This window comes from Caretta caretta, chromosome 10 (genome assembly GCF_965140235.1).
Source record: "Caretta caretta isolate rCarCar2 chromosome 10, rCarCar1.hap1, whole genome shotgun sequence".
NCBI lineage: Eukaryota > Metazoa > Chordata > Testudines > Cheloniidae > Caretta > Caretta caretta.
This window is the reverse complement of record NC_134215.1, coordinates 19,710,469-19,719,638: the sequence shown is the minus strand read 5'-3', so window position 1 is coordinate 19,719,638 and position 9,170 is coordinate 19,710,469. Positions and strand designations below refer to the sequence as shown.

The following is a 9,170-nucleotide window of genomic DNA, read 5'->3' as shown; positions in this document are numbered from 1 at the left end:
CTCTGAAACCTAAAATATTCTGAACGTGAAAGCGTAATGTATTCTATGTCTGGAGAGAAGCAAAATATTCCTTCTTCCTTGGTCATTATGGTGCCAGTCCTGGCATTGCTGTTAACGTTGTCATGCAGGAGACACAAGTTTGGTTTCGTTTCTTGGCCTTTCACTCGCCGGGATGATACAGCTCTTAGGCTAGATCTGTACTAGACTCTAAAACAAACAAATCTCAGACCATCACATTAGCACCGGTGCAGTTCTATTGATGGTGGCAATAGCGTAAACTAGTTGCCATTACTTCAACCACTATGGTGTTGTCTAGACCTGCCCGAAAGAAGGCTGGACACACCATGTTTAGAAATTGGAGCCCTGCCCACACTAGCAGTCCTGCCCCTTGACCCTGTTCTTGGAGCTACAGTCCTGCTAGCACCGGAGTGGTGAGGGGCTCCCATTGAAGGAAAGCCTCCAGCAAGGCAGCCAGCCACCCATCTTCCTGTTCATAAAGCAGTGAGGCTGAGGCCAGTTTCAGGACAAGGAGTGAATAGGTGACCCTTGTGGAAGGCTGAAGTGATGGATGTTTGAGAGCCTTGAAGATGTACCCCAAAGAGGCAGCATGCTTTTTAAACATTGCTTATCCTATTGATGATTTCTTGTGGGTTTTGTGTGTCACCCTAAGTTACAGCCATCCAGGAAATGCCTACTCCACATCTGTGACTGTTTTCCAGTGTGGATAGACAGACACATGCTAGCTCTGCTCAAGCTAGTGAGCTTCAAAATGGCAATGTAGCTGGGGGGAGGGGGGTAGCATGGGTGGCAGCTCAGGCTAGCAGCCTGAGCACCACCAGCCCAAACTCCTTGGGCACATATTTGGGCAGCTAGCCCACGCCACCCCCCGTACTACCTTGGCTACTTTGTTATTTTTTAGCATGCTAGCTCGAGCTGAGCTAGTGCATGTCTGTCTGCCGGTGCTGGGAAGCACACTTCTAGCTGCAGTGTAGACATAGCCTTACTGAGAGGGTTAGCCCCAGTACTACCTTATGTACGTGTTCCGGTAACGGATCAAATGGGCTCCTGCTAGCACCTGATAAATCTGTGCCTTTCAGAAAGCAGTCCGTTCCATTCAGTACATAAACTTTTCAGTCTGGAAACAAATACAATATTACCTGTCTCAGTTATGGGTTACCCCAGCAGAAGTTTCTGCCGTGACTTAAAATGAGAGCTGTGAATGCAGAGGAGGAGGGCTGTTAAGAGAAGTAATTAACATAATTGAAAATAGAACTTGTTCCTGTGAGGTGGGAGTACTGATTGAGCACATGAACTCTATTTACATTTTGTTGGGAAATAGATTTTAATAACACCACAGGCAAATTGTGATGGAAGAGAACAGATCACCAGAGTGGAGACTTTTTTTTAATGTTTTATTTAGAGCAGTTTAACGAAGGTGCAGAGTGGGTTCTATATGAAATCAGATCTGAAGTAAAATCAGAAAGTTATTGAAGAAGAGCTCCAAACTCCCTTAAAAATGTGTCCATGTGGTGCTGGCTATTTGAAGAATGACCCTTTTTACATTTCAAGTAAGTTTAAATTCCAACATGTGTACTTTATATTTAACTTGCTTTTTCTAACTGACAAGTGAAATCCTTACTTTAAATTTAAGAAAAATATTCTCAATTTAAGAAAATCTTCATTCTGAACCCTGGGTCCTCAGAGGGCATTTGAAGATCACTCGGGTAGTTTGCTCTGAGCTTAATATATATGGCAGATACTAGTGCTTATATATGAAATACCATAGACATGACTTATTAATCAGCCTTCTGTTACAAAGATTAATATTAAACTTTTGGCAGTGTAAACACTACCGTTTCCTGAAGTGTGTAGTGTGCTTTGGGTAACCCATTCCTGAAAATAAAGTTATACTCTCAAAAGCAACTGAGTAAAAAAGAGGGCATCTTGGTATCCCACATTTTGTTTCTCAGTGATTTACATATCAAATTTGCTCTTTCTGGTTAAATGTTTCTTAACTCTTAATGCTATGAAGTTGCCCTTGGATCTGAAAATCTAGCAGTGATCTTCCTGATCTGCAACAGCAGTATTATTCCACCACTAAAAGTTAGTAATTTGGATCAGTGGTGTGTGAACAGCAAGAGTCCAGTTTGCTTTCTCAGAGGTGTGTTGATGCTGCATTTCTAGCTCATCGTAACATACTTATGTCACTACAGTAAGCAGATAACTGAGTACTTTCAGAGAGCACGTCTGTGGAGTAATAATATGCCATTTTAATAGTTGCTTTCCTGACCATAAATACACTTTGATTCTGTTCAATCTCTAGGGAATGTTCTCCTCTTTTTTTTATTTATAACTCTTTGAATTACACAGACAAGATAAGTTTGCTGCTGCTCACACAAGGTGTGACAGGTTGGCATTAACCTGTCCATAATTCGTATTTGATTCCAAGTAGAATTAATGGAAAGGATGAATTATAAACACCCTGTATCTATCTCTCAAAGCTTTTTAGCAATAAAACAAAATCCTTCACTTGTCTTCAGCAATGTAGTATAATAAAGTCAGACCCCTTTTGGTAATCTATTGTCCAAGTATTCGCACTAGATACCGGATTATTCGAAGAATCAGACCCTTTGTGGAAGGAACAGACTATGACAGGCTGCTTTGAATTATGCCATACCTGCACTTTTTTTTTTTTTTTTTAGCCTGGTGTCTTTCTGCTCATCCAAGGTTCTTGCAGTTTACACATGCACAATTCTTGCACAGTTTACATATGCAAACATATACAAATTTATACATGGGAAGTTTCTCCCATGTAGGCACTGTTCTGAGCTATCACTTCATAAACACTCAGACCTCATCCTTTGCAGCTGTTTTAAGAACAGGCTTATCATGGGTAACATTCCTGTGAGCTTTTCCATATCTTTTTGCCATCACGCTTTAACCCTCACTTAGCATAGTCATCTTGAGTAGTGAGAAGGGAATTCAGTCTCCACGCTGATTCAGCCCTTGGTCGGGTATTTGCAGGAACAGAGCAGAACAGAGGTGGCAGTGTTTCTTTTAATGAGTCAAGAACCACACAACTTGAATCCAGATCTGGCTCTCAAATTGATTCTCCAAAGAATGGTTGGTGGTTTAGGTTCAAGCCCATCTTTGCTTTTAAAAAAGGGCTTCATAAGCTCTGACATGATTCTTGTGTCCCCATTTTGTGTCCTGTTGAAGGTACCTAAAGAAAGCTGAACTGCCACTGCGATGGGAAGCTGGAACGGGACACAGTATGAAGCATCATACAGTGATGATGGGCATATGAAGGGTTGCCATCAAACTGTGATCAATTTTATTTTCTGTTGAGCTCCACTAGATGGCAGTGTAGATAAAAGCAGTGTGCATAAGGTACCCTTCATATCAAATCTGTTCCTGTTTCGAAATCTATTGGATCAGTGTTGGTAATTGTTAAGAATTAGTAATTAAAGAGGTTCCTTCAGTCTTAGCTCTAGCACACTAACCTTAAGATTCCTGATGTGAATTTTATTGACTACTGTAAGGATGTTGAACTATAATCCTTTAAGCTTTCCTAAAGTGAGTTGCTTCTAAACTCATTTAAAATTGCCCTCAGAGATTTGGTTTGACTTCTTACTTTTAAATTAGTTCACTGGCTAAATCTGGTTTTGATTGTTTTCAGTGTCATATCTGCCATCATCCTTTCAGAAGCAACAGACCCAAATGGAAAGAGAATGCAAACTATGTCCTGCTGAGAAACTCGGATCTGTTTTGCAGGTAGAGTTGAGCTATGCTTCCCTGCACATGAAATCAAAGGAAACTTGTTAAAATGTAATTCTCCACTCTCACCATAAGCATCACAATCTGTGGATACAGTATGTTGCATACTTCCGGTTGCCTAGGGGATTGTACCCTCTCCTGGTGGATAGGGACCTGGTCTAGTCAATTTCTGGCTGGTGCAATATACCTGGGAATAAAGCAGTCAGCCCCTGGAGACAATCCAGCTAGTAGAAAATATGGCAGTTCATCTCCTCAGGAGATTCAGCAACCCTGTCCTCCACTCTCTATGTTGGCTGTCCATACATCATTGAGTCAAATTCAAGATTTTGCCCATTATTTTCAAGACGCTCAATGGTCTGGGCCCAGCATAGTGAAAATATGCCTGGAAGTTCGGTGATCAGAACTCTACCCACTGGACACAATGGAGCCATCCACAGCAAGTGTAACACTCGTCTGTGAAGGAGACAGAGCTTTCTTGGCGGGTGGGTGGGGAAGATGTTCAAGAACAAGGAACAGACTCCCATTAGGGAATAAAAATGACCAGAAATGGATTCAGAAACCACCAACCACCAATATTTCTCTAATATAAACACAGTGTGCATATGATTTATAGTAAAAAATCAACCAAATAACAATATGCTACCCTGGCCTGTACACACGCTTACCCTGGGGAGAGGATCAGAGAGAGAAGGAATCACACACGAGAGATGATAGTCACATCACTTAATGGAAGGCATTCAGGTACTGTGGTGATGAGGGTGGTGTGAGAACGTGAATAGACTAGAACTTCCCTAACGATACAATGTAAGCCTGTTAGACGTGATGTGCATACCTTTTCCTGTGTATCACCAAGGGCAGGTGGAGAGTTCCTTAGAAGCAGTGAACCAAATCAGGACTATTGTAAACCCATGGAAGTTGGTGGTTATACTAGGAATTAGTCTGGTCCGTTGAACATCACGTTAGCACATTCAAAGAAAATTTGTCCTCTCTGAAATTCTCTACTGATTTGTGACATTAAAAATATTACAGAAATATGACTGTAAATATGTTATTGCTGACTACCTTGTAAACTAAATTCTGTATGCTACCAATGCAGTAGCAATCCGGATCTGTGCTTGAGCTAGTAGCTCACTGACATAAGCATGATTAGGCTGCTGGCAGGGTGATTTCCATGGTGGGTGAGTGGCATTCTTGCCTCTGGGACTTGCTTGCTCATGTTGATCCATTAGAACCCAAGTTTGTTGATCTTCAGGGCACACTGTGAGAGCCCTCTGGTTTCTTTGGCTTTTGTTGACTGAGGGGTGGCTTATCTTGTTGGGTGAATTCTACTTGAGGTTAATTGAGATGGGTAAATCCTCTTGTCTGGGAATGGTGTCCTTAGTTTTGCATATATGAACTATTATATTGCTGATTAGATGTGCTTCAGCTTACGGAATAAAATATGGAAATAGAAATGGCAGCATTCCCTCTAATCTGATGCATGGAGGAAACTTTTAAAAACTAGCATTTACTGCAATTTTAAACCGTTCTTGTGACAGCTACAAGAATTCCATGCTGTAAAGGGAATACCTCCAACACTATAAATAATGTCAAAAGTGATCAGTGGTGATTAATGACTCCCACTGTATCATCAGATATTACTGTCAGTGGGGGCCTTAGGTTTATTAATCTAAGAGGATGTAAAGGCCCCTACCTTACACACCTAACCATGCCAGAGCACTGACCCTGATACTGTATCCACAGCAACATCTAATTTTGGTGCAAGTGATCACTGTGTGTTTGTACAGCACACAGCACAACAAGGCTCTGACCTGACAGAGACTTCCAGATCCTATTTCATCAAAGGTGATGAAGATGATAAAAGCGGGCTATGGCAAAGACTGAATGATTAAATCAAGGCTGGATTTCCCCCCCCCCCCCTAAAATAAATCCTCCTTGATCTAGAGTACATATCTGGAGAAGTTCTATGGCCTGTGTAATGCAGGAGGTCAGTCTAGGTGATCGCAATGGTGCCTTCTGGTCTTGAATCTATTCTTTCTCTAGAAAATTGCACTTCCAGTGTTGTGATGTATGGAAATGCTGAGGACCGCAAAGAACTGACAGGTTCAGGTGGGTCACTGCCAGTTAGGGTTGGTGAGGGTGTAGGGTGGCGGTTGCGTGGTGTGGGGATGGGAACTTGATAAGGCATTGTGTCACTTTCCATCAGTCTCTGCAAAACCATCACCATGCCACTGATTGCTGTACAAATCACAGACAGCCAATGCAATTATGTTTGGAGGTTTAACACTGTTAAAACTTGCCCTGCATTTTTATTTTCTGAAGTGTTTAATTTTTTTGAAAATGTGCAAACAAGTCTTCAGTCTTTGACTGTAGAAGTGTAAAATTAGTATTAAAGGAAAGAGCTAGAGGATGGCGAGCATTTGATAACAGGCGTAATACTGGTACTGATGCAAATTCCCAGTGTTCGCTCATGCCAAACCAGCAACAGTGACGTGGAGCAGTAGATCACACAAATACAGCATAATCTTTCAGAATGTTCACAATTATACACCAGTCCATGCACAAAATCTGTTCACCTGCCCTCTAACAAAAGTGCAAGGATAGTGGGTGGGAAAAATACTGTTATGCTGGAGGGTGTTGGTAGCTGCCAGAAAGTGTCTCTTTGATATATAGGTAGGGCCCTACCAAATCTACAGTCATGAAAAACGTGTCATGGACAGTGAAATCTGGTCTTTTGTGTGCTTTCACCCTATACTACATGGGTTTCATGGGGGAGACCAGCGCTTCTCAAATTGGGGGTCCTGACCCAAAAGGGAGTTGCGGGGTGGTGGTGTTGCAAGGCTATTTTAGGGGGGTTGAGGTATTGCCACCTTCAATTCCCCACTGCCTTCAGAGCTGAGCAGCCGGAGAGAGGCGGCTGTTGCCTGGGCACCCAGCTCTGAAGGCAGCATCCCACCAGCAGCAGTGCAGAAGTAAGAGTGGCAGCACCATACCATGCCACCCTTACGTCTGCGTTGCTGCCTTCAAAGCCGGGCAGCCAGAGAGTGGCAGCTGCTGACCGAGGGCCCAGCTCCGCAGGCAACAGCGCAGACATAAGGGTGGCAATACCGTACCGTGCCACCCTTATGTCTCTGCTGCTGCTGGCGGTGGCTCTGCCTTCAGAGCTGGGCTTCTGGCCAACAGCTACGGCTCTCCAGCTGCCCAGCTCTGAAGGCAGCGCCATTGCCAGCAGCAGTGCAGAAGTAAGGGTAGCAGTTCCGCAACCCCCCCACAAGTACCTTGTGACCCCCCCACCACTCCTGTTTGGGTCAGGACCCCTACAATTACAACACTGTGAAATTTCAGATTGAAATAGCTGAAATCATGAAATTTATGATTTTTTTTTTAAATCCTGTAACTGTGAAATTGACCAAATGGATTGTGAATTTGGTAAGGCCCTGTATATGGGCAATCACAGACCTTGTTGAGGCTCATGGGCATGCTGGCCATCCTTCGTTCTGCCTAAAGGAAGAAGCAATTAAGTTCCTTTATGGAATAAGATAGTTAAAACCATAGAAGCCACTACCCAAAGCACAGACCACGTAGAAGGCCAGAGGAAGAGGTAACTCAGGGAGAATGAGGAGGATTTCCTTGGAACTGATGGAAAATGCAGGGACTGGGGCATTGATTGGATTGCAGCTGAATTTGCAGAGATTAAATGGCACTTGTTCTCGTGTGTTTCCGCCTGCAGTATTACGTTCTTAAGTGTTTATATGTTATGCGGCCGTTTTTCTTTTAATCATCGTCAACCACATCAATTTTATCTATTAGTGTTTGAGCTGTATTCCAGGAGGGACTCCAGCATGTCATTTTGAGCACTGAGAGTTCTTCTTCTTTATTGTCCCATGTTAGGGAATATAGTTTTTTTTTTTTTCAGAACGCTATCAGATCAAATTAATTATGGGCTTTCTGTTCTCCCTTTCAGTAAAATGTATTATCACCTGGTATCAGCATCTCCATCAGAACAAGAGTGGAGGGAGAGGTTTTCAGAGCCAAAGCAAAATCATTTTTGGCTCCTGCCTGTGTCTCTCTCTCTTCTCCTTCTTCTTCTTCTTTTTTTTAATTGCAGTATTTTAATGTCCTAGTAGTAATTACGTTAATTACACTCCGGGGGAAAAACAAATGTGTCTACTGCTCATGTGCAAATACTTCTTGAAATGCAATCTCACTGGGGTCCTATTAATGGAAAAATATCTTCAACAAAAAATAGAGTCCCCAGGGATCTGATGACCTTTTTGGTTAACTTATTTATAGTGAAAGCAGAGGAAATTTGTGCTTATTATTTCTGCACCAGGAAGCTTTCCCTCCAATCCAGCTCCTTCTATAAATCGATCACTCAGTATGTTAAATAGCAAAGCCTATATATAAACTTTTAAGCAAAGGGAGTAGTATAAATAAATCCTGTAGCACTTTGCGGTATTTGGATTTTTTATTCAGTCAAGGTAGCCTTCTTTTTTTTAGTTTTAATGTTGAGCTGTGGCCAGAACAGAGACATCTTAAAGATGTCAGCACCTTAGCTCATCAAACAGTACCTGTTCCTTGTTGGCTCATCCATCAGTCCATCTGCATTCCTGTGAAGGAGAGTTAAGGGGTTTAGGGACACACCTTTACTCACCTACACAGGGTCCGTACTTGCCAGACCCTGTGTGAAGGAGGGAGGGAGATCAGCTGCTACTTCACCTGCCATGCAGGTGGATGGGGAATGGCTGGGCAGAAATGGAGCGTGGGTGGAGCCTTGGTCCCCTTTTTTTCCCCTCTCCAACTTCCCCCTCCAATATGTCCCCCAGTACAGCCGAGCTAGTGTGGCAGGAGACAAGGGCTGGAACAGTTTATCCTCCTATGGATCAAGGGGAAGTAGGAACTGAACACACACAGCTCCTTACTTGGGGAAAATAATAAGGTGCTAGCCTGGTCCTTTACTGACTTTGGTCTGTGCAAACAGCTTGGCTAGAAACCTGATCCACCCATATTTGGGGTGGGTTGAATTCTCAATATGTAGAGCCGGGCAAATGCAGTTTGTCCACCATAACTTACCCCGTCGCCAAGCAGATTCCTCCAAGGATTTTCCTCCGTCGCTCCCCTCCCCTGCAGTTCTACCTTACTTGCCTTCCAGGTTGGTGCCCTGAGCCCCTTCACTGCCTTGTGGGTGCTATGCAGAATCTCTCTGTTTTGTTCATTCAGGAGTAGCCTGACTGTATCTCTGTGTTAAAAGCAATGGCAGCAGGAAAAACATCACCATGTTGATCCAGAGGCAGAGCGCATGGCATAGCACTCAGATTTAGTATGAACATGATTAAAACCATGGAAGGAAACAGGAAGGAGACCAAAGTATGGGGACTTTATTCTGCACCACA

The 9,170-nt window shown here is 43.1% G+C and overlaps 1 long non-coding RNA gene across 1 annotated transcript in view; it reads left to right on the top strand.

Moving 5' to 3' along the window:
- The first annotated feature begins 1,456 nt into the window (after window positions 1-1,456).
- Window positions 1,457-9,170, top strand: part of LOC142073332 (uncharacterized) — a 179,471-nt gene continuing 171,757 nt past the window's right edge. Inside the window, exons 1-2 of the long non-coding RNA XR_012670150.1 lie at window positions 1,457-1,568; window positions 3,680-3,774. This is a non-coding gene — a long non-coding RNA (uncharacterized LOC142073332). The remainder of the gene's footprint in view (window positions 1,569-3,679; window positions 3,775-9,170) is intronic.